Source organism: Oncorhynchus nerka, unplaced genomic scaffold (assembly GCF_034236695.1).
Source record: "Oncorhynchus nerka isolate Pitt River unplaced genomic scaffold, Oner_Uvic_2.0 unplaced_scaffold_2453, whole genome shotgun sequence".
Classification (NCBI taxonomy): domain Eukaryota; kingdom Metazoa; phylum Chordata; class Actinopteri; order Salmoniformes; family Salmonidae; genus Oncorhynchus; species Oncorhynchus nerka.
In genome coordinates this window covers 12,501-38,977 of record NW_027038845.1, presented here as the reverse complement: position 1 = coordinate 38,977, position 26,477 = coordinate 12,501, and the positions used below count along the sequence as shown (strand labels likewise).

The 26,477-nt window shown below is 43.1% G+C and overlaps 1 long non-coding RNA gene and 1 pseudogene across 1 annotated transcript; both read left to right on the top strand.

Moving 5' to 3' along the window:
• Positions 1-1,768: 1,768 nt before the first annotated feature.
• On the top strand, positions 1,769-5,997 carry LOC135567179 (uncharacterized). Its single transcript, XR_010462287.1, has 3 exons — positions 1,769-1,874; positions 2,511-2,556; positions 2,802-5,997. It is a non-coding gene; the product is annotated as an uncharacterized LOC135567179 (long non-coding RNA).
• Positions 5,998-12,497: 6,500 nt separating this feature from the next.
• On the top strand, positions 12,498-15,152 carry LOC135567178 (forkhead box protein J1-B-like; annotated as a pseudogene).
• Positions 15,153-26,477: the final 11,325 nt, after the last annotated feature.

The following is a 26,477-nucleotide window of genomic DNA, read 5'->3' as shown; positions in this document are numbered from 1 at the left end:
GGGGGAAAGGAGAAGATTAATTGTGTGTCGTCTGCATAGCAACGATAGGAGAGACCATGTGAGGTTATGACAGAGCCAAGTGACTTGGTGTATAGCGAGAATAGGAGAGGGCCTAGAACAGAGCCCTGGGAGACGCCAGGGGTGAGAGCGCGTGGTGAGGAGACAGATTCTCGCCACGCCACCTGGTAGGAGCGACCTGTCAGGTAGGACGCAATCCAAGCGTGGGCCGCGCCGGAGATGCCCAACTCGGAGAGGGTGGAGAGGAGGATCTGATGGTTCACAGTATCGAAGGCAGCCGATAGGTCTAGAAGGATGAGAGCAGAGGAGAGAGTTAGCTTTTTCTTATACTTGTATTTAACGAAACTCAACTCCATCACGATGCAGTTACAAAGCCTTTAATAAATGACTGTGAATGACTAGTGAAGATATGAGCAGTCTTTCTGTGTGTGCGTCTCTCCAGAGCTCAGACTCGGTTCCCCCAGGCTTTGAGCCCATCTCTCTGCTGGAGGCCCTGAACGGCCTGCACTCTGTCTCCCCCTCCATCCCCCCCGCCCCCCTCTACGATGATATTAACTTCTCTGGGAGCCTGGTAGGGGAGGGCCGGCCGCTGGGCTCCCCAGAACACTCCGGGGACGGGGGCCTGCAGAAGAGCAAGGTCAGCAAAGTCACCTGACAGAGTGTCCTGAGACACAGGGTAGTAACAAGCTCAGTTCACTTTCTCCTCCATCTGAGATGGACCATCTCCCCTGAAGTGTGCACTCGTACACTACACTCCCCTCATGGATTTAAAAGTAATGGACAGGTGTAAGAAGATGGTGGAACCTCCCTCCAGCGAATATTTAAACCAATCCAATGCTTTGAAATCTTTTTGAGGAGTAGGGTGAATCAGTGCACACTTTAGGAAGGGGGAGGAACTGAAGTGAACTAAAGTCTCAGTGCGCCTCTACGGTCCAACTGCCTGCTACTGTAATTCTTCACACCATTACCATTTGATTTGAACGGTCTCTAACTTGGAGCATATGCAATTTTGAATGGTTTTTAGTTTTTAGTATGGAGTTAATAGCCTGGCAGATTAACTGCCCTGGATGGATTTGCTTATTGACATTGGGTTTGACTCTGATTTTGATTGCTCATCATTTTGTGTAACAGCTTGGCCCAGGGTCAAGAATAAGGAGTGTCCTTATGTTGTGGTGAGCTGTGCTAGAGGTCATCTTCTTGTATCCAGCACCATGCTACAAACTGATTATATGGCATGTCCTTATAATCCATCCAGTTGACATTGCTGAGCCTTGCCAACCTGCAGAAAATAAACTTACTAGGACAACAGTACAGAGTGCAGTCTGTATATTATAAAGCTTCACGTCGGTTGTAAATGTTTTTTTTGTTTGTTATCCATGTCACGTCATTGTAAGTGTTTCACCCCGCCTTCCTGGGTCACCCTCATCACCCATCCAGGAGGAGGATGAGGAGAAGCTGTCTGAGATGTCGGACGCCCAGCCTCACACTGCTCTCCAGCAGCCCTGCTCCCACCGAGGCCACTGCAGCCGAGGATGTACCGGAGTCCATCTCCCCCCAGATGATGGTGAGTTCTGTCATGCTCTGAATGCACGTAGTTAGCGGTCCAGTCTACATCAAGTTTGAGTAGGTGACCTCTCCAAATAATGACTTGAAATACCTACCAGGGTACATTGCAAACCAGTGTAAGGACATTTAGGTCTTGTTGCATGTTGTGACCTTGTCTCCTCCTGTCGTGGGTGGTACAGAGGACAGGCTGCACTCTGGAGGAGAGCGAGAGATCCTTCAGGACTACAGCAGTGAACACAGCAGCCTGACCAAAACAGAGAGTGACCCGCCAGGGGACCTGTCTCTGCCAGGTAAGCTAATAATAACACAAGGCCCAGGCATGTGCGTATCTGTGCACAATTGTGTATGTTTGTCTGGATATTAAAGATATTCCTCTGGTTCTTTTGTATACTTTTTAGCTAGTAGTTCTGAAAGTAGAGCCCACGAGCCAAAAGTGGCCTCAGAAAATTGCGTACTCTGTCACATATGTGCATCATGTCTCTCTCTGTCTACTGTGTGCGTGTTGCTAGCCGTCACTCCCTTGGCAGGCTGAAGATCATTGGCTGAAACTTTAATTGCTAGGGGGCTGGCCCATGTGGGGGTAAATGTAGGGAAAATGGCGCTGCACAGCTTCCAGAAAACAGTCAAACTAGGGATTTCTTGGCTAGTTCTGCTCATATATTATGTATGAACTACACATTAACACACAAAAAATAGGAACCTTAAAAAATACTTACTAGTTGCCAAAGTACCAGAGCATGTCTTTAAGGCTCAAACCAATTGTTAACATACATTTTTGATTGCACGTATAATACCTTTTGGCTCTTTTTCTCTTTATTCTCCCAGGCTTTCAGTCCCCCAGCTTAGCATCTAACCTGTGTGCTGTTTGTTCTTCTCTGTTTCCTTACTCCCTGCCCTGTCCCTTTACCTGGCCTTGCTATGGCCAGCTCTAGGTCCTGATGCCTGCTCTATTGGTGTGGAGGAATAAATGTGGTATGTAGGACTTCTCTGTCCTGTCTTTACCTATCTGCTTTTCTGTCTCGTTGCTTCAGAGAAACCGATTCCTCGCTATCTGTCAGATTCAGGACAGTTGGTTAGTAATCTGCTGCAGGTTGTAACTCTGTTTATCATGCAAATAGACAGCAAGTTTGTATTGATAAGTATGCAACTGTTTAGATTTATGTCACTGGAGTAATAGCTCCTCTTGTTTAATTGGATCATGCTCCTTGTATTCACAGGGTCATCAGAGAGCCTGAAGAGTCAGAGTACCAACTGCTCCAGCCAGCCCCTCCTGTGTCCCCCAGCAGCCTTCACATGGAGGATGAGCAATTTGACCCCTAACCTCTGGGCCCAACGGTTCTCCCTCTCTGGCTGAGTCCCAATTCACTTTCTCACGTGGATTTCACAATGGTGGAAACTCCCTCCAGTCAATAATTACACCAATCCAATGCTTTTAAATCCATGACGGGAGTGTGAAAGTGCACATTTAGCCTAAAGGATGAATAATTGGGACTTAGCCATGGTCTCCTCCCAAGCCCATCCCTCCCCCATGATCCAGTCCCCTTGGGCCTTGTAGAAGACCTCTCTCCTACTTTGGTCACCGATTCATGCCATAACTGGCATTGATTCAAAATGTGTTTGTGGTGGTCATTGCAAGGATTTACTAAAACCATACTATACCTTAATAGAAAAACAACAAGTCCTTAATTAGATTGCTTTGCATACATACATTTAGGAGTGTGTAATTGTTTGTCCATTCTGGATGGGGTTGTGATGCAGTGGTGGACGTTGCATGATTCCAGTGGTTGAGTATGACTACCATCATATGGTAGTACTAGAAGCACACTCACTTTCAGTTTACTCTATTCAAATTATTGCTTGACACTAATTGTTTTAGAGAGCATTAATACCATTCATGTTGTATTCATCTACACTAATAACTTGTTTTAACTGTTATTTCTTGGTGCTTGTATGATATGAAACGTTTTTGAAATCAAACTTTGAAACATTTCAGTGGACATTTGACATGATCTAAACATGACATAATTGAACGGTGTCATTTAAAAAAAAAAAGTTTTTGAGGATTCATTCATTTTACTTTGAAATGGTGAATTCCCCTGTCAAATTGAGGCATTTCATTTCAAGTTGTCTTCAACGGTAAATATCTGCATTTGTTTGTTTTTATACTGAATTATGTGATATCTTATATATTGTACCTGTACTAGAAAATTGTGTAGATTAATTTGCAAAATTGTATATTTGTGTATTATAGAAGAACATCTGGGGATTCAAATAAGGAGATTAGTAGTTACAGCTACATGCACAGTATCTCACATTTAGCTGATCGATTTTTAGTGACAGAGTCCAGCTTTACACCCGAACAGCTGAACACAAAGATAGATAGAGCCTGCAACAAGCCAATACGCGATGCTGACTGTATAGCACAAAGTGTGTTATTTGTAGACGTGGCATATTTCTGTAGCTATATTGTGGCTTGTCATCCTGGCATAGTCGTTGCCTTGCTCAAGTTCTATGACTTGCAGTGTCTGACCTCCCTGTAGATGTAGCACCATACATATAGATCTATGTGCCTTCAACTAAACAGATATGGCTGCTGCTTGTTGCATTTTTGGTGTTCTTGTGATGAAACTGTTTCAGGATATACAGCTGTATGAGCACGTAGTCTAGGAGGTTTTTATTCCCATTGGCTGATATACAGAGCTGTAAAAGTATGACATTTCTTTGCATTCTCAATGGTTCGTTAAATATTTTTAAAGAAACCTAATTGTTATTAAAACCAACTGTTCAGCAATTAGAATTATGTTAAGTCCATATATTGATACATTTCATCTAAAAATGAACTACATTATGAGTAGACTTGGTTGTTATATGGTCTGTATTGTATGAGTTCTAATTTTTTCCCCAGGGGGAATAAACTAAATGCTTCTCAACCATTTTACTTATGCAACATCTTGAGACATTGCATCTTTAACATTAGGTTATCTTTTGCTTGTGAGTTTTGTTGTAGAGGGGTGTAAAACTATCCAATCTGTTTTTGATTAACACTGTTCATGTCATGTGTCTTTGATTAACGATGTGTCATGTTAACTTTGATGATGCACTTGTGCCTTGTTCCTGTTTCTCACTATTATTGACCTGGTATCCAGGACAACACCACATTTCGTGATTCATAACTCTATCAATATCTGTCTGTCCCTGTGTACAGATGTAGGATCTTCATTTGATCAATATTCTGTTACTGAGAATTTTCCTTCACAGCAGGAAATGCACATTTGTAGTGTATTCAAGGTTTAAAAAGGCTTCTAAAGTTTGTCATTTCTACTTTAAAATATCAGACTAGATTTGCACTAATGAAAAATGTATCAACCCCTACAAAAATGTCCCATTCACTATAATCCACATAATTAAAATTTCCTGTTGCTGCAGGATTATTTTCCTGCTGTAGCAAACTGGCTCAAATTAAGATCCTACATGTGTAGCCTATAGCCGCATGTGAATAACAATTAAATAAATGTAATGTTGAACACTTCTGGTTTTAACTGCATGTCTCAAGCTTGACCTGTGATGACCATTTAGGGTGAATTCTGAAAAAGTGGGACACTGCATTTCCATCTTCTGTAACCTCTTTCGACATCTATTCAACATATTAGCCCAACACATGACACATTTCTGAAATCCTACAGATGTTTCGTAATCGCACAAAAAAAAACGACTGTTGATTTTATATTCACAGGAGGCATGACCATATTTTCAGTTCGCATTTGGTCGACTTTGACACCATTATTATAGTCCTAATTGTACTTCAATGACGATTCAATTTTGTGTGATTAGGAAACATTTGAGGATTTCAGAAATGTATCATGTTGGGCCGATATGTTGTATAGGTGTCTGAAGAAGTTACAGAAGACGAAAACGCAAAAAGTGTCCTGCTTTCTGAATTCCAGAAATAACAGTACTAATAACAGGATATAGTACTACAAGAACAGAGCCTAACCTAAATACAGGTGGCCCCTAATGTAAACTGGTTCTCTCTCCTCCATTAGAAAAGCCCACTCCATTCTGCTACTTTAACTAGCTATGGTTGGTAATGCCGGACAACAAACATGACAATTTCAAAATTGAAGATAATATTGGCAACTTTATGTATTTTGATGCACCAGTACATAGTATTCACATTTACGTCAACATTCGGCACAGTGCATTATGTAGGACCGTTTTATAACCTTAACAAAACAGAGAAGCTATGTCACTGATTTTACCGTGTGCTTCCCGGGGTGAGCTTCCTGTTTGCTTTCTCTGCCCCTCCATGATGTCACCAATTAAGTGATGTAATTTTGCTTTTAGTAACAATAGTTTAAATGTTCTTTTGTCAGACCAAGAAATAAAGGAATCAGGATTAATCTGTCCCAGTTATATCTTGTCCCACTCTTTCCGAATTCACCCCATGCATAGTCCTACAAGTTTAAATGAAATATGTATATATTATATATACAGTACCAGTCAAAAGTTTGGACACACCTACTCATTCAAGGGTTTTTATTTATTTGATTATTTTTCTACCACTTGAATAATAATTGAGAGAGATCAAAACTATGAAATTACACATATGGAATAATGTAGTAACCAAAAAAGTGTTAAACAATTCTAAATAGATTTTAGATTCTTCAAAGTAGCCACCATTTGCCTTGATGACAGCTTTGCACACTTGTAGCATTCTCTCAACCAGCTTCACCAGGAATGCTTTTCCAACAATCTTGAAGGAGTTCCCACATATGCTGAGCACTTGTTGGCTTTTCCGTCATTCTGCGCTCCAACTCATCCCATACCATCTCAATTGGATTGAGGTCGGGTGATTGTGGAGGCCAGGTCATCTAATGCAGCACTCCATCACTCTCCTTCTTGGTCAAATAGCCCTTACACCGCCTGGAGGTGTGTTGAGTCATTGTGCTGTTGAAAAACAAATGTTAGTCCCACTAAGTGAAACCAGATGTGGTGGCGTATCACTGCAGAATGATGTGGGTTATCCATGCTGGTTAAGTGTGCCTTGAATTCTAAATAAAGCACAGACGGTGTCACCAGCAAAGCACCATCACACCTCCTCCATGCTTCATGGTGGGAACCACACATGCGGAGATCATGCGTCCACCTACTCCGCGATCTGACAAAGACTTGACGGTTGGAACCAAAAATCGCAAATTTCGACTCATGAGACCAAAGGACAGATTTCCACCAGTCTAATGTCCATGGCTCGTGTTTCTTGGTCCAAGAAAGTCTCTTCTTCTTATTGGTGTGCTTTAGTTGAGGCTTCTTTGCACTTTGCAGCAATTAAACCACGAAGGCCTGATTCACGCAGTCTCCTCTGAACAGTTGATGTTGAGATGTGTCTGTTACTTGAACTCTGTGAAGCAGCAGGTAGCCTAGTGGTTAGAATGTTGGGCCAGTAACTGAAACGTTGATGGATTGAATCCCTGAGCTTACAAGGTAAAAATCTGTTGCTCTCCCCCTGAACAAGGAAGTTAACCCACTGTTCCCCTGTAGGTTGTCATTGTAAATAAGAATTTGTTATTTACTGACTTGCCTAGTTAAATTTAAAAAGCATTTATTTGGGCTGCAATTTCTAAGGCTGGTAACTCTAATGAACTTATCCTCTGCAGCAGTGGTAACTCTCTGGGTCTTCCATTTCTGTGGCGGTCTTCATGAGCCAGTTTCATCATAGCGCTTGATGGTTTGCGGCTGCACTTTAAGAAGAAACTTTGAGAAGTTCTTGACATTTTCTGCATGGATCTGGCTTTCATGTCTTAGAGTAATGATGGACTGTCGTTTCTCTTTGCTTATTTTGCTTTGTTCTTGCCTTAATATGGACTTGGTCTTTTTACCAAATAGGGCTATATTCTATATACCAACCCTACCTTGTCACAACACAACTGATTAGCTCAAACGCATTAAAAAGGAAAGAAATTCCACAAATGAACTTTTAAGAAGGCACACTTGTTAATTGAAATGATTCAGGTGACTACCTGTCACACCCTGACCTTAGTATTCTTTGTTTTCTTAATTTTTTGCCAGGGTCAGGGTGTGAGCGGGAGTGATATATATGTTTGTCCTGTCTAGGGTTTTGTATGTATATGGAGTTGTTTCTAGTCTCAGGTGTTTTTATGTCTATGGTTGCCTGATTGGTTCTCAATCAGAGGCAGCTGTTTATACGTTGTCTGTGATTGGGAGGACCATATTTAGGTAGCCATATTCCTTGGGTATTTGGCCAGGTTGTGTCTATGCATTAGTTTGCCTGTCCAGCGCCAGTGTTTATAGTGTCACGGTTGTGTTGTTAGTTTAAGTGTTCTTTCCTTTAATAAGAGGAATGTCACGCTGCGCCTTGGTCTCTTCGTTACACGAACGTGACACTACCTCATGAAGCTGGTTGAGAAGAATACCAAGCATGTGCTGTCATCAAGGCAAAGGGTGGCTACTTTGAAGAATCTCGAATATAAAATATATTTTCATTTGTTCAAAACTTTTTGGGTTGCTACATGATTCCATATGTGTTATTTCTTAGTTTTGATATCTTCACTATTATTTCTACAATGTAGAAACTAGTAAAAATAAAGAAAAACCCATGAATAAGTAGGTGTGTCCAAACTTTTGACTGGTACTGTATATACAAAAGTATCTGAACAACCCTTCAAATTAGTGGATTTGGCTATTTCAGCCATACTCCTTGCTGACAGGTGTATAAAATCGAGCACACAGCCATGCAATCTCTATACAAAACATTGGCAATAGAATGGCCATACTGATGAGCTCAGTGACTCAACGTGGCACCGTCATAAGATTCCATCTTTCCAACAAGTCAGTTAGTCAAATTTCTGCCCTGCTAGAGCTGCCGGTCAACTGTAGGTGCTGTTATTGTGAAGTGGAAATATCTAGGAGCAACAATGGCTCAGCAGCGAAGTGGTAGGCCACACAAGCTCACAGAACGGGAATGCCAAATGCTGAAGCGTGTAGCTCGTAAAAATCGTCTGTCCAAGGTTGCAACACTCACTACCGAGTTCCAAACGGCCTCTGGAAGCAACATCAGCACAGAACTGTTCGTCGAGCAGCCGCACACAAGCCTAAGATCATCATGCGCAATGCCAAGCATTGGCTGGAGTGGTGTAAAGCTCGTCACCATTGGACTCTGGAGCAGTGGAACGCGTTTGCTTCTGAGTGATGAATCACTCTTCATCATCTGGTAGTCTGACACATGAATCTGGGTTTGGCGGATGCAAGGAGAATGCTACCTGCCCCAATGCATAGTGCCAACTGTAAAGTTTGGTGGAAGAGGAATAATGGTCTAGGGCTGTTTTCATGGTTTGAGCCACAGCTACTTGGTTCCAGTGAAGGTAAATATTAATGATACCGCATACAATGATATTCTAGACAATTCTGTGCTTCCAACTTTGAGGCAACAGCTTGACCCTATTCCCTCCTCTCTTCTCCAGACCATTTCCGGAGACCTTCTCCCTTACCTCACCTCGCTCATCAACTCATCCCTGACCGTGGCTACGCCCTTCTGTCTTCAAGAGAGCGAGAGTTGCACCCCTTCTGAAAAACCTACACTCGATCCCTCCGATGTCAACAACTACAGACCAGTATCCCTTCTTTCTTTCTCTCCAAACTCTTGAACGTGCCGTCCTTGGCCAGCTCTCCCGCTATCTCTCTCAGAATGACCTTCTTGATCCAAATCAGTCAGGTTTCAAGACTAGTCATTCAACTGAGACTGCTCTTCTCTGTATCACGAGTCTCTCCGCACTGCTAAAGCTAACTCTCTCTCCTCTGCTCTCATCCTTCTGACCTATCGGCTGCCTTCGATACTGTGAACCATCAGATCCTCCTCTCCACCCTCTCCGAGTTGGGCATCTCCGGCGCGGCCACGCTTGATTGCGTCCTACCTGACAGGTCGCTCCTACCAGGTGGCGTGGCGAGAATCTGTCTCCTCACCACGTGCTCACCACTGGTGTCCCCCAGGGCTCTGTTCTAGGCCCTCTCCTATTCTCGCTATACACCAAGTCACTTGGCTCTGTCATAACCTCACATGGTCTCTATCATTGCTATGCAGACGACACACAATTAATCTTCTCCTTTCCCCCTGATGACCAGGTGGCTTAATCGCATCCTGCATGTCTGGCAGACATATCAGTGTGGATGACGGATCACCACCTCAAGCTGAACCTCGGCAAGACGGAGCTGCTCTTCCTCCCGGGGAAGGACTGCCCATTCCATGATCTCGCCATCACGGTTGACAACTCCATTGTGTCCTCCTCCAGAGCGCTAAGAACCTTGGCGTGATCCTGGACAACACCCTGTCTTTCTCAACTAACATCAAAGGCGGTGGCCCGTTCTTGTAGGTTTATGCTCTACAACATCCGCAGGGTATGACCCTGCCTCACACAGGAAGCAGCGCAGGTCCTAATCCAGGCACTTGTCATCTCCCGTCTGGATTACTGCAACTCGCTGTTGGCTGGGCTCCCTGCCTGTGCCATTAAACCTACAACTCATCCAGAACGCCGCAGCCCGTCTGGTGTTCAACCTTCCCAAGTTCTCTCACGTCACCCCGCTCCTCCGCTCTCTCCACTGGCTTCCAGTTGAAGCTTCGCATCCGCTACAAGACCATGGTGCTTGCCTACGGAGCTGTGAGGGAACGGCACCTCAGTACCTCCAGGCTCTGATCAGGCCCTACACCCCAAACAAGGGCACTGCGTTCATCCACCTCTGCCCCTGCTCGCCTCCCTACCACTGAGGAAGTACAGTTCCGCGCAGCCCAGTCAAAACTGTTCGCTGCTCTGGCCCCCAATGGTGGAACAAACTCCCTCACGACGCCAGGACAGCGGAGTCAATCACCACCTTCCGGAGACACCTGAAACCCCACCTCTTTCAGGAATACCTAGGATAGATAAAGTAATCCTTCTCACCCCTTAAAAGATTTAGATGCACTATTGTAAAATGGCTGTTCCACTGGATGTCTTAAGGTGAACGCACCAATTTGTAAGTCGCTTTGGATAAGAGCGTCTGCTAAATGACTTAAATGTAATGTAAATGTAACAGTTTGCGGAATGCCCTTTTCTGTTCCACAAAGCGAGGTTGATACAGAAATAGTTTGTTGAGATCGGTGTGGAAGAACATGACTGACCTGCACAGAGCCCTGACTAAAACCCATTGAACACCTTTGGGATGAATTGGAACACCTACTGCAAACCAGGCCTAATCTCCTAATATCAGTGTCCGACCTCACTAATGCTCTTGTGGCTGAATGGAATGAAGTCCCGGCAGCAATGTTCCAACATCTAGTGGAAAGCCTTCCCAGAAGAGTGAAGGCTGTTATATCAGCAAAGGGTGACTCCATAGCAATGCCCATGATTTTGGAATGAGATGTTTGACGAGCAGGTGTTCACATACTTTTGGTCATGTAGTGTATGTGTGACTAAAACCATATAGAGACAGTGTAGAAACGATAATGGACCTACAGTACCTTCATACAGTTTCTTGACTGTGTCCAACTCGTTAATAATCATCGAAATTAAAGATAGACAGTCAGGAGTATATACAATTTTAAAAATGATGGAGAGAGAACTATTCTAGGCCAATTTCTGATGGCGAGGAAATATAATACATTTTAGTGCGTCCTCCGGACATCGTCGAAGACCGAGTGCGCGAATGCGATCTGCGGGGCAAAATGAGTTTGACACCCTGAGTTAGAAAGACAGAGTTTGTGAGCCTGTGTCCCAGACTCCCAGGACCAGAGAAAGAGTAACTGTGATGGAGTTTTCTACAATGATCATATTAATTTTAACGGAATCATAGATTCCCTGTCAGCTGGGTATACCTACTGATTAAAAAACGGATACAGCAAATTCGAGAACCTAACATCGACAATAACCAGTAGATGTCGCTAATACATCATGTCAAAGCCAGAATTACCCAATTTCATCCCAGAGCCAGTATGTTCGCAGTTTCAACTTCACACATTGTCATTAACTGTAACATGTATGTATTCAATGTCTATAAAACGAGGAAATAATCAAAAGTCAATTCAAATATCGATATGTGTAGCTAAAGTCACATCACTGTTGTAAAAAATGTAACTCCAAAGGTGGCTGTTTTACAATTAACTACGGATGTATTCATTATCTACAATTATTCAGGATATATTTTAAATATTAGGTATCATTAACTGTCAATAGCCTACAGAAGACCCTTAGTAACAAAACTGCACTTCAGTTTTTAAATCAAAACTCATTCTTCTTACAATTCATGAATGCACAACGTATTCATGACAGTCAGAAGCCACTTTGTTTCTGATTAATTAGATAAAAATAATACATAGAATATTCTGTAATTACATTCGGTTTGTTTTTCTGATTTAACACCTTTTCCCTGTATATGCACGCATACAGCGAGCGGTAGAAACAAAAAGGCGAAACCTCCACGGAGCCAATCAGCGACCTGCTATTTGTTTAGGGGCTATTAAAACTCAAGGCGGTCTTTTTCTGTCTTTCCTCTCAGTATGTTCTGATCTGCCCATCGCCGTTGTGGGATTATTATCACATATCGACAGGATCTGAACGAATGTGGAAACATAAAGGCTGCTTTTGAAATGAAGTTTTTGGCTTACATGCTTAGATAGCAGTTTCTCTCCAAGCCATCTGTACAGACATCGCAATAACGTGTAAGAGGTTTGGGTACCATATGAGAACAGTGGAGCTGATCATTCAAGCTGTACTGGGTGGAGTACACCAAGACCAAGGTAAATGTACTGCTTTTGCAAATACTTTTTATGAATGAATGGCCACTGTTCTTTTATTTTTATGAGATTATAATGCAGTTGAGTGAGATCACACCAATATTTTGTGGGAATTTATTAACAGGGACACTTTACAATGCCAGTACTACCAAGTCTGGAGATTGCCACCAGATTCAAGGAGAAATGGATGAAGCTTCACCAGAAGACCAAGACAATGAGAATGGTTCAGTGCACCTGGATGACAGTCTCACTAGCCTCCAATGGCTCCAGGACTTCACCATAGTCAGTGTGAGTCTAGAAAGCCTACCGGGCTCCACTTGCCAGCCGTACCACCTGCCTCAGCCCAGCCGCCTGCACCCTCAGGACTCAGACTCCCCTTCCAGTCCACCTGCTGGGGACACTGCAGCCTCCGGCATGCCTCAGAGTGCAGGCAGCCCCATCACCTCCAGTGCCTCAGCCAACAGGACTAGTTACTACTCACTTCAACCGACAGTGACCAACAACCACCACCAGATCACTGTGCCAGCCAAGTCCTTGGAGGTAGACTTCAAGACCAACCACGAGGTGAAGCCTCCTACTCCTACGCCACACTGATCTGCAGAGCCATGCAGGCAGGCAAGAAGAACAAGATCACACTGTCTGCTATCTATAACTGGATCACAGAGAACTTCTGCTACTACAGACACGCTGAGACCAGCTGGCAGGTTAGTGACTCAGTCTGCCTTCTACATTATTGATCAAACCTGAGAGAGGTACACAACACTGGGGAGAGAGACGGGTGGGCGATTGCAAATCAAATCATCAAATCAAATTGTATTTGTCATACACATGGTTAGCAGATGTTAATGCGAGTGTAGCGAAATGCTTGTGCTTCTAGTTCCGACAATGCAGTGATAACCAACAAGTAATCTAACTAACAATTCCAAAACTACTGTCTTGTACACAGTGTAGGGGATAAGGAATATGTACATAAGGATATATGAATGAGTGATGGTACAGAGCAGCATACAGTAGATGGTATCGAGTACAGTATATACATATGGAGATGAGTATGTAGACAAAGTAAACAAAGTGGCATAGTTAAAGTGGCTAGTGACATAAGAATGCAGTCGATGATCTAGGTACAGTATACATATGCATATGAGATGAATAATGTAGGGTAAATAAACATTATATAAAATTGTAGCATTGTTTAAAGTGGCTAGTGATATATTTACATCATTTCCCATGTTCCCATTATTAAAGTGGCTGGAGTTGGGTCAGTGTCAATGACAGTGTGTTGGCAGCAGCCACTCAATGTTAGTGGTGGCTGTTTAACAGTCTGATGGCCTTGAGATAGAAGCTTGCAACTAATCCCTCAGAGATACAGTATTTATTTTGATGTTGTATGGAAAATATGTTCTAAGCCTATCATGATTATATATGTTTATCATTGATGTAATCGTGGGTTATTTAATGTTTGAATTTTTTTTTTTTTTTTTGGGGGATAAGTAGAAGGTGCTCAACCAACGTGAGTAGAGGTGCAACCTAAAAATGGGTAGACGTCATTGGACAAAAAGACGCACGCTCGCTCACCATTCAAAAATTGGTAGTTTTATTAGACAAGTTAAATGGGATTGATTTTTAAAATTTTCTTGGAATCTCTGTGATGGGGACTATATGATTCAGGAGTATAATGAACTTAAATTGTTATTACCTTGTCCTGACGATGCACATTTGACATGTTTATAACCAATGATTTATATATACATCATTAGTTATAACATTATGACGATCCAGCAACAAATGACAGAGAATCTTTAATGAGACTGCTGTCTGTTAGCTCATCTTTTCATGAACTACATTCTATTCTCTCAGAACTCTATCCGTCATAACCTGTCACCAACAACAAGTGCTTCATGAAGGTTCCCAGGCAGAAGAATGAACCAGGAAAAGGGGGATTCTGGCAGATTGACCCTCAGTACGCGGACATGTTTGTCAATGGAGTCTTCAAGCGCAAGCGGATGTCAGCCATCCATTTCAACAATCAGAGGCACAGCAAAACCCAAGGATCATCCCGTAACCGGAAAACCCAGGAGTACCACCAGCATTTCCCCAGGCCCTGCACAGTGTCCCACAGAGGAGCAGGTGCTGGGAACAGACGCAAACTTGGTGGCACAAGTGGGAGACAGTCCATAAGTCACCACTGCTGACACCGGATCTCATGGAACCAGAGGCACTGAAGGGTGAACTAGACTGGGCCATGGTGTTTGACGATGTTCTGAATGGGAGCAACAATAACTTTCAGGATCTAGACATGAACTTAGCTCTGAACTCCCTGGGCTGTAAGGTGGAGCTCTCCCAGCAGGATCAAGGCCGGGCCTGGCACCTGGGGAGGTGGTGCAGCGGAGGGGCTGACCCGGGACCACCAGCAGGCCTGCAGGTACATGGAGGTGACCACCATGGGCTGCTACAGCATGGAGGAGATCCAGCAGCACCTCAACCTGACTGGACTGCAGCAGCCATCCCCTTTGGCGGTCCACCCGCAGCACTTTGAGGAGCGACACTGTTCCCTGATGAGCAGCAGAGGCACCCCTGGGAGGAGCTGAAAGAGGAGGTGCAGGCAGTGCCTATCACCCTGGACCATAGTCTCAGCTTCTGTGAAGGCTTCTTCACTGAGATGCAGCCATGGGTGACAGCAGAGTCTTATATGTGACACCCTCACCCAGCACCAGCCCCAATACTGAACAAGCAGTCCAGCAGGAGGCCAGAGGACCTATAGACTACTGTTTTGCTACATTATCATTATGGATTTATTCGGAGAAACATCTGAGTCACATTTACTGTGTTTTTTAATGTGCATTTTCTATTTGCTTTGTGATTGTTTGCATCTATGAAACAAACATGCTGTTTTTATTGTAGTATTGAATGTCTGTTATAGAACAAAACAAATCTATCCTAATTAGCAACCACTTTGTTTTATTCCAAAAAATCTTTACACTACTTGTCAAAAGTTTTAGAACACCTACTCATTCAAGGGTTTTCTTTATTTTTTACTATTTTCTACATTTTAGAATAATAGTGAAGACATCAAAACTATGAAATAACACATATGGAATCATGTAGTAACCAAAAGTGTTAAACAAATCAAAATATATTTTATATTCTTCAAATAGCCACCTTTTGCCTTGATGACAGATTTGCACACTCTTGGCATTCTTTCAACCAGCTTCATGTGGTAGTCACCTGAAATGCATTTCAATTAACAGGTGTGCCTTCGTAAAAGTTCATTTGTGGAATTTCTTTCCTTCTTAATGCATTTGAGCAATCAGTTGTGTTGTGACAAGGTAGGGGTGGTATACGAAGATAGCCCTATTTGGTAAATGATCAAGTCCATATTATGGCAAGAACAGCTCAAATAAGCAAGAGAAACGACAGTCCATCATTAATTTAAGACATGAAGATCAGTCAATCTGGAAAATGTCAAGAACTTTGAAAGTTTCTTCAAGTGCAGTCGCAAAAACCATCAAGCGCTATGATGAAACTGGCTCGCATGAAGACCGCCACAGGAATGGAAGCCCAGAGTTACCTCTGCTGCAGAGGACAAGTTCATTGATTACCAGCCTCAGGAAATTGCAGGCTAGATAAATGCTTCACTGAGTTCAAGTAACAGACACATCTCAAAATCAGCTGTTCAGAGGAGACATGTACACAAATTGCTGCAAAGAACCACTACTAAAGTACACCAATAAGAAAGAAGAGACTTGCTTCGGCCAGAAACATGAGCAATGGACATTAGACCGGTGGCAATTTGATATTTTACACATACATGAAGGATAAGAAATCATTTTCTCATGAAAAAAACAAATGTGAAAAATGTGTGTATATAGTGTTTTGGAACTCTTCACATATTAATATAATATATTTCATAATCAGTATTTTGTGGGCAATCAGATCAGACATAATGCAAGAGTTGTGTCATGACAGTTTGCTGGCTGTCTAGCAGGCTACATTATACTCTGAAAGTCTTCAACTGTAAAACTTTATGATGATTTTTATATTCTTTCCATTAGTAGATATTGTAAAAAGGCTCAGGATGACCTAACATTAGTATAGCCATGGTTGTAAGGGTATGTTATGTAAAGGATGTTTTATGTATGATTCAAGTAATACAGTTAAAATATGAAAACACTGAATCACTTTTTCTGCATAGATGGTCATCTCTTTGGCAGTAAGTTTATCTAGCGTACATGTGATGAATGGGGTGATGAATTATTGAATTATTAATTAAAAGGCTGTAAATAATGCATTAATTAAATAAATACAGTGGACTTAAAAAATACATTATTTCATGATGTAGTTTATATGATCTTCCTAAGGATAGGAAAAAGATGGAACAGAGTAAATAGGTGTTAACTTGTGGAATAGACACTGGCTGGAATAGGTTTTAACCAATCAGCATTCAGGATTAGGCCCACCCGTTGTATAAATCTCATTATAAACTGTGGTTCGGGCCCTGAATGCTGATTATTGTTATTAACGCTAATTATATCAGACCGTATACCACAGGTAGGACCAAAAACATTTTTTACTGCTCTAATTATGTTGTTAACCAGTTTATAATAGCAATAGGCACCTCGGGATTTGTGGTATATGGCCAGTGTTAAGGGCTGTGAGCACTCTGCGATACGTTGTGCTAAGAACAGACCTTTTTTTCTTCTTTTTTTAACCTTTATTTTACTAGGCAAGTCAGTTAAGAACAAATTCTTATTTTCAATGACGGCCTAGGAACAGTGGGTTAACTGCCTTTTCAGGGGCAGAACGACAGATTTGTACCTTGTCAGCTCGGGGATTCGAACTTGTAACCTTTCGGTTACTAGTCCAACGCTTTAACCACTAGGCTACCCTGCCCCCTTAGCCGTGGTATATTGGTCATATACCACACACCCTCGTGCCTTATTGCTTAACTATACTGGATGATCTATTGTTAATGTATGTAGACAGACAAATATTATTCTACTCTACCAGGAATGAACTGTCCTATCTCTATCCCCTACCTACACCCTCTCACCATACACCACACAGAACCTTCGTCTCATGAGGACCAGCTGCCTAAGCCCAGGTCACTCCATTCTGAAATGGATGGTACAAAACAAAGCACTTCACCCAGCAGGAGCAGAAGAACACACTTCCATCTCTGCAAGATGGAAACGTTTTCTTTCAGTTCCCCTCAAGGAGTTTTTCCAAACAAATCCAAATTCCAATTCCAGAGGAGGATCCGTGGCGATAGGCGTGATGAGGTATTGTAGCAGTGCCCATTCAATTCCACTCATGGTGGAGAAGTTATTCCAGGATCAAAATAATCATTTGGTGGTGTGTGTGTGTGTGTGTGTGTGTGTGTGTGTGTGTGTGTGTGTGTGTGTGTGTGTGTGTGTGTGTGTGTGTGTGTGTGTGTGTGTGTGTGTGTGTGTGTGTGTGTGTGTGTGTGTGTGTGTGTGTGTGTGTGTGTGTGTGTGTGTGTGTGTGTGTGTGTGTGTGTGTGTGTGTGTGTGTGTGTGTGTGTGTGTGTGTGTGTGTGTGTGTGTGTGTGTGTGTGTGTGTGTGTGTGTGTGTGTGTGACCCGTTCTGAACACTTCCCTCCTTCTCTTGCCCCATGTTATAATGAAGATAACCTCTTTCTCTTTCACAACAGAAAAAAGTAGATATTTCCCTCAGGCATGTCTGAGCTTGTCGAAGCTTCTTAAAATGGCCAGACCCACTGGACTAATAACCATGGTGCAACTTGGTCTGTCTGTAAGTCTAATGTTTTTGTAATCGATCACCTGAACATAGGCAGCGGCCCAGAGGCGGGTGTTAAGGAAGAGTTAGGTCAGGTGGAGGTGGTGGAGCAGGTCTGGGCATGCGGGGCCATTGTGTTATTATGCAGTTCTGAGTAAACATAAACCAGTTGGATGTGAGTAGGTTGGGTCATCCTGAGGTCCATGGCCAATCTGCGCATCCTTCAACTCAAACTGAACCACACCACCCAGCACTTGTGGACCTTCGACAGTTTACGTTCTAGACAATCTAATGGAAGGTACAGCTGGGTGGTGAGCTCAAATCTAACATTCCCCTGGACAAACGTTTTGTCTGGTGTCGAAACCAACTCTCCTGAAGGCTGCCCACGATGGAGCTTATCTCCCTGCAGGCTGAACCATGGGGCTCTATTCAAACAAGGAACTGTGGCACACTGTCGGCCCAACATGCAGATCTGTCAGGGTGAACAAGCAGGGCAGTCAATTCACCCTGACCCTGTCTGCTTTATGTCCTCCTGGTACTGCTGATTACAGGAGCTGACTGCTGGGGGGCACAGGACAGCCAAGGAGGAGCTGACTGCTGGGGGCACAGGACAGCCAAGGAGGAGCTGACTGCTGGGGGCACAGGACAGCCAGGAGGAGCTGACTGCTGGGGGGCACAGGACAGCCAAGGAGGAGCTGACTGCTGGGGGGCACAGGACAGCCAAGAGGAGGAGCTGACTTCTGGGGGAGCACAGGACAGCCAAGGAGGGAGCTGACTGCTGGGGGAACACAGGACGAGGAGCCTGACTGCTGGGGCACAGGACAGCCAGGGGGCTGACTGCTGGGAGGGCACAGGACAGCCAGGAGGAGCTGGGGGGGAGGCTGGGACAGCCAAGGAGGAGCTGACTGCTGGGGGCACAGGACAGCCAAGGAGGAGCTGACTGCTGGGGGCACAGGACAGCCAAGGAGGAGCTGATGCTGGGGGCACAGGACAGCCAAGAGGAGCTGAAACAAGGGTGAACTGATACTGATGGGTTCACTCATGTACACAATACATGAACCAATCAAATCATGTTGGTTTTGTGATCTCTTTCCAGTGATATACAGTAGAAAGCACTTCTTAGAGTGGGGACTGCCTGAAAGCTCTATGGGTTTGTTATGTGTATGTTTCTTTTACGTCTGTACAAGCAGTCCCGACTGACATGTATTATTAAACAGTGGTCCCCAATCCCGAGTCCATTCACTCTGAGAATGATTGCTTCTCATTGTTCCCTGCATCTTCATCCAAACCAAGTGGACGTCTTTGTGTGGTGGAGAGACGTCTGAGATCCATCTCCTTCAGATGTGTGTGAAACCAGAGCAGAGAAGGGGATGAGGAGCTGCATCTGACTGTATAGTGCCTTGCATTAGTCAAGTAAACCTCTGTCCTAATGCACAGCTCTGCTGAGTTTAAAACATAATTCTAAATATATTTCTATACTCTTGAGCATGGTTATAGATATGTCTTTAATTATCACTGTTGTATACATTATGATAGGAGAATCCTGACAAGTTCCAACTTTTACATTCTCGGCTTTACTTAAAAAAATATTTTGGAGACCAAATGTCATGATTGATATTCAGACACACACAAAAGAGATCCGTTTTTTTTCAAGTGGGATGACTGTCTTGTATCTGTCATTAGGGTTAAAACAGACTAATCTAATTTTCTCCATGGTCATTTCATTTCCACGGTCCATTCCCAATTCTGACTTGGGCTGACTGATCAATGACATCCTCCAGAAAGAAAGACAATCTAAACATAGAAAAATATATCATTTGTTTTTACCATGCTGTTTTGACAACCAGACTGCAGACCAAGTTTACCTACTGTTTGTGACTGGAATCTTCACAGGAACACAAGAAAATTGGATTTTTTTCTCTCAAAGACTGTCACGTCTTGACCATAGAGAGCCTGTATTTACTATGGTAGAGTAGGTCAGGCGTGACTAGGGTTTTTAGTCTAGTTATTTATTTCTATGTGGGGTTCTAGGTTTAATTTTCTATGTTGGTGATTTGTATGATTCCCAATTAGAGGCAGCTGGTAATCGTTGTCTCTAATTGGGATCATACTTAAGCAATTTTTCCACCTGTGGGTTATGGGATATTGTTTATGTTTAGTTGCCTGTTCGCACTGCATAGTCGTCATGTTTTGTTTATTCTTTATTGTTTAGTTTTTCTAAGTTTCACTGTCTATAAATATGTGGAACTCTACGTATCTGCGCCTTGATCCGTCTATACTAACGAACGTGACAGAATATCCCATCAACAAAGAACCAAGCAGTGTGCCCAGGAGGAGGAAGTATCCTGGACTTGGGAGGAGATCCTGGCAGGACATGATGCTTCCTTGGCAGGAGTCGCCTAGGAACATGAGAGGGACAGCGACGACGTCAGGAAGGAAGGCCACAGAAACCCCAATAAATAAATACAATTTTGGGGCGGGGCTGAGGAGTGAACCAGAGCCAGTCTGGGAGAAGAGGGAGAATTTTGTATTTTTTATTTATCCGTTATTTTACCAGGTAAGTTGACTGAGAACACATTCTCATTTGCAGCAACGACCTGGGGAATAGTTACAGGAGAGGAGGGGGATGAATAAACCAATTGTAAACTGGGATTATTAGGTAACCATGATGGTTTGATGGCCAGATTGGGAATTCAGCCAGGACACTGGGGTTAACACCCTACTCTTACAATAAGTGCCATGGGATCTTTAATGACCGTGGTGAGTCAGGATACCCGTTTAACGTCCCATCCGAAAGACGGCACCCTACACAAGGCAGTGTCCCCAATCACTGGCCTGGGGCATTGGGATATCTTTTAGACCAGAGGAAAGAGTGCCTCTACTGGCCTCCAACACCACTTCCAGCAGCATCTGGTCACCCATCCAGGGACTGACCAGGAACAACCTGCTTGGCTTCAGAAGCAAGCCAGCAGTGGTATGCAGGGTGGTATGCTGCTGGAGGAGAGAGAAATGGGAGAGTTGTTGAGTTGGTGGAGGATGCACAGCATTTGCCCTAAGGAACGTGATGTCAGTTTAGTGCCACCTGAGTCAGCTCCCTGTACTGGCCCTGAGTGTGTTAAAGTTCCAGTACAATTGATACCGGCTATACGCACCAGGTCTCCACTGCGTCTTCACAGCCCAGTACGTCCTGTGCCAGATCCTCACTTGCCGTGCGAGGAGTGGTAACGTCTACGGTACAATGTGTGGCGGTTCTGGCAAAGTGTCACGTCCTGACCATAGAGAGCCTGTATTTTCTATGGTAGAGTAGGTCAGGCGTGACTAGGGGTTTTAGTCTAGTTATTTATTTCTATTCCTTGGTTCTAGGTTTAATTTAATACTTAAGTAGCATTTTTTTCCACCTGTGGGTTATGGGATATTGTTCATGTTTAGTTGCCTGTTACACTGCATAATTGATCATGTTTTGTTTATTCTTTATTGTTTAGTTTTTCTAAGTTCACTGTCTATAAATATGTGGAACTCTAAATGCTGCGCCTTGATCCGTCTATACTAACGAACGTGACAAAGACAAAGCATGGTTGGGAATAATGGTTTAATATCAATGGTCTTTCATTAACTTCCTCTATGAAGCTATGTGGTCTCCCACATGAAAAAATACTGTAGTATAGAGGTTGTTAGGCGGTCAATGGAATGCAGACCGTGAGGGATAGAAGGGAGCTGGATTGGGGCAAATTAAACACATTATATATTTTTTAAGTGGATATTCATCAAATCCGTCATGATTGATGTCTTGTAAGAGACCCAGAAGCATTTCGCTACACACACAATAACATCTGCCAAATACAGTTGAAGTGGGAAGTTTACATACACCTTAGCCAAATATATTTAAACTCAGTTTTTCACAATTCCTGACATTTAATCCGAGTACAAAGCACGGATCCTGCAGCAAAGCACCCCCCAACATGATGCTGTCACCCCCGTGCTTCACGGTTGGGATGGTGTTCTTCGACTTGCAAAGCCTCCCCTTTTTCCTCCAAACATAATGATGGTCATTATGGCCAAACAGTTCCATTTTTGTTTCATCAGACCAGAGGACATTTCTCCAAAAGTACGATCCTTGTCCCCATGTACATTTGCAAACCGTCGTCTGGCTTTTTATGGCGGTTTTTGGGCAGCGCTTATTCCTTGCTGAGCGGCCTTTCAGGTTATGCCAATATAGGACTTTTTTTAATGTGGATATAGATGCTTTTATACCTCCAGCATCTTCACAAGGTCCTTTGCTGTTGTTCTGGGATGGATTTGCACTTTTTGAACCAAAATATGTTCATCTCTAGGAGACAGAACGCGTCTCCTTCCTGAGCGGTATGACGGCTGCGTGGTCCCATGGTGTTTATACTTGCGTACTATTGTTTGTACAGATGAACGTGGTACCTTCAGGCGGAAATTGCTCCCAAGGATGAACCAGACTTGTGGAGGTCTACAGTTTTTTCTGTGGTCTTGGCTGATTTATTTTGATTTTCCCATGATGTCAAGCAAAGAGGCACTGAGTTTGAAGGTAGGCCTTGAAATACATCCACAGGTACACCTCCAATTGACTCAAATGATGTCAATCAGAAGCTTCTAAAGCCATGACATCATTTTCTGGAATTTTCCAAACTGTTTAAAGGCACAGTCAACTTAGTGTATGTAAACATCTGAACCACTGGAATTGTGATTCAGTGAATTATAAGTGAAATAATCTGTCTGTAAACAATTGTTGGAAAATGTACTTGTGTCATGCACAAAGTAGATGTCCTAACCAACTTGCCAAACCTATAGTTTGTCAACAAGAAATGCGGAGTGGTTGAAAAACAAGATTTAATGACTCCAACCTAAGTGTATGTTAACTTCTGACTTCAACAGTATATGTATGTGACCAATACAATTTGATGTGGTTCCCTAAAGTCGATGTGGGATATATTTGGCTGTTACTGTATAACATTTAGAAGTTGTCCCTGTTCGGGTTTAGAAGAAGTGACTGCTAAATGCTGACACCCATAAGTATACGTTTTTACCATAGCTAGTATACAGATATCCATGCTGGTAGTCAAAGTTGTTTTGAACTGTATTGCAGTTGATTGATGATGACAAGATGAACATATATTGGGGTTGACATCCTGTAACGTTCGTCGTTGGGAGAAAGAGAGGAGGACCAATGTGCAGCGTGGTAAGTATTCATTATGCCGTTTAATGAAAACGAACACTCGAACAAAACAACAAAATGATAAACGAGAATGAGGAAAGAAGAGAATGAGTGGTGGAGAGGTGGGTCCTTCAATAACTTGCATCCCCTGAACACAGCATGTTGATTATTATTATTATTTAACCAGGCAAGTCAGTTAAGAACAAATTCTTATTTACTATGATGGCCTACACCGGCCAAACCCGGATGACACTGGGCCAATTGTGTGCCGCCTATGGGACTCCCAATCACAGCCGGTTGTGATACAGCCTGGATTCGAACCAGGGTGTCTGTAGTGGCGCCTCTAGCACTGAGATGCAGTGCCTTAGACCGCTGCGCCACTCAGGAATTAGCTCTTGCAAATCTATCGATCATTATAAGAAAGTATTTTCTGCCACATCAGTGCAGTCACCAATAAATGAATGTGTTCATTTGAGTTGTGTGCTGTGTGTGTGTGTGTGTGTGTGTGTGTGTGTGTGTGTGCAGATGCTCAGTCCTCTTTTCTATTTCCCTCTCCTCACAGCTTTCCTGATGAATAAGAAGGTGGGTTAACATTGCAGGGATTGTCTGGGTCTTGAAGAGTCTTACTTGATTAGCTGCTCCTTGTTTTATGAAGCCTGGCATCTGGCTCCCTGGGCCACCTAACTGGTTAATACAGGGTAACACTATACCTTCCTTCCCAAGGCCTGTGGCCAGGTGACTGCACTGGGAGCTCCCCTAATCAGCTCTCTGGATGGAGGGATGTGTGTATGTATGCTGGAGGAGATTTGACGGGGAGTAGAATCTCTCTCACCTGCTCTCCTCTTAGGACATCATCATACTCAACACAATAATCTCTCTCTTTTACTAATCAGACTAACAATCAGTAGTCAATATTGACCAATGAAAAGAACAAGGATCAGACAGTAGAAGCAGACCTGTTTAAAAGGTTGGAATGACTTCCTGGAAGGACTATTCCGCTTTTGAAAACGTTTTATGTAACTGGCATTCCCAAAACATTTTTAACCGGACTATACTGTATATATACTGAATAACAAAGCTCATATTGTGGAACACTTCTCAACCACTAACAACAACATTTTAAATGTAAAAAACACGCAGATTTTAATACATTGCAGAAATGATAGAGGCAAAAAAAAAGATGTAAAAAAGCCACAAAACACCAGTCCGTAACACCATTGATCAAGATACTGCCAACGGTGGCCTCTCTTGCAGAAGAGATCGGTGGGATTCATTAAAAGCGGTGTAATTACTGTAGCTGGGACTACACCTGTCCCCGGCAGACTGTTGATCAAACATGCAGTACATCTGCCTGCCTATTGTGATTGGCCATGAGGCACAGCAGGTGCTGTGTGTGCAGCTCCCAGAAGCCTCAGTTGTTCCAGGTGAGAGAAGGGTACCCTCTCCTCTCCATCAGCACTACTTTAAATATTCATGCTGGATCAACAGTGGAACACAATCCTTCTCCTGGGTTTTCTCCTTCCCTGCTTTGAGAGGCATAGGTCTATGGTGGCAGACCCATTATGGGCCGTTATCTCGCACATACACACAAGCAGAGCACACACAGTAAGCCGTCATCATACTTAATACCTGATGAAAGCAGGCATATTGCAGGTGTTAAAGTGCATTAATCAGACAAATGTAAATTTTCACAGAAAAACTGAAAAACCTTCTCCTGTTGGACAGCAATGTTATAAAAAGCTTTTTCTTTTTCTTTTTCTTGACGAATTACTGCACTGTCAAATATTAGAGTCCAAAGGCTCTTTTCATCTAAAACCAGGCGATGGGCATGAGACCTCAGAGAGAAGCTACCGGTACACTGTGGGTAGGAGCATGGTTGGTATCTCAGGAAGGGCTATCAGGTACCAGGGGACCTGGGGAGTCCCTAGGGGCCAGAGCTCATTAGGCAGCAGCTTAATGAGAGAGCTGAGGGAGAGATGAGACTTGTGGCTAGGCTCGTTAATGCTGCACTAGGTGGTAGCAATGGGAAAGAGGGAGAGGGGGAGAGAGAGATACCTGGAGACCATTCTGACCTAAATAGACAGGGTGAAGAACATTGTGTGCAAGTATTGGTGATGTTTACACCATTTGCACACACTGTACATAGACTTTTTTCCCATTGTGTTATTGACTGTACGTTTGTTTATTCCATGTGTAACTCTGTGTTGTTGTTTGTGTCGCATTGCTTTGCTTTATCTTGGCCAGGTCGCAGTTATAAATGAGAACTTGTTCTCAACTGGCCTACCTGGTTAAATAAAGGTGAAATAACAAATAAAAAATAAAAAACAATGTAACAAGCACATTTACATCAGCCAAAATCTCCCTCATCACCACAGACTGGAAAAGTCCTTTTGAAGTAGTAGTGCTTGGTAAAAGTATGAGTAAAGCCTAGTATGAATGCCTTATTCCAACAGACCTTCCTTTTTGACATTTTGATACTGTCTTCCAGAGAGCACAAACAGATTTCAGTCACAAGGACACATATTACACTACACCATCAAGCACACAATTTGGTATTGTTCAATACCCCTATTCAGATCATATGAATACTTGATTGAGTAACTCTTTAGCGTTTGAATCTGTCCATCCCATGGCTGAGAGAGGGGTCTTTGTGTAGTGGTAATCATGGGGGCTTGCTCTGGCATTAGGGTCAGGACCTGCCCCCCCCCCCTTTCTTATATCGCAGCACCAACTATCCTGGACTACGCATCTCTCTCTCTTTCTCTCTCTCTCTCTCAATTTGCTTTAACAATGTACATATTGCCAAAGCTTGTTTTGGATATTTACAATATAAAAATAAAAATGAGAAGAAAATTGTCAACGGGACAACAGTAACAACAGTAACCAAGTGTCAAAATAACCATACATTCAACAATAACAATAAGCATACAGTAGAGGACATGTGCAGGTTGATTGGTCTGTCAGAAACTGTCCCTCAACTTATGGCAGGCAGCAATGTAGTGCGCTGCCAACCCACAGCTCTCTGCGTCCTCCCCCAACAGGATGGGTAGTCAATAGTAGAAATGTAATAAATATAAAATCAAATTATGGAAAATGAAACTATAACTAACTTATAACTAAATAACGGTCATCTTCTTCTTTATATCAGTACTACAACTACAATCATCATTACTACGACTA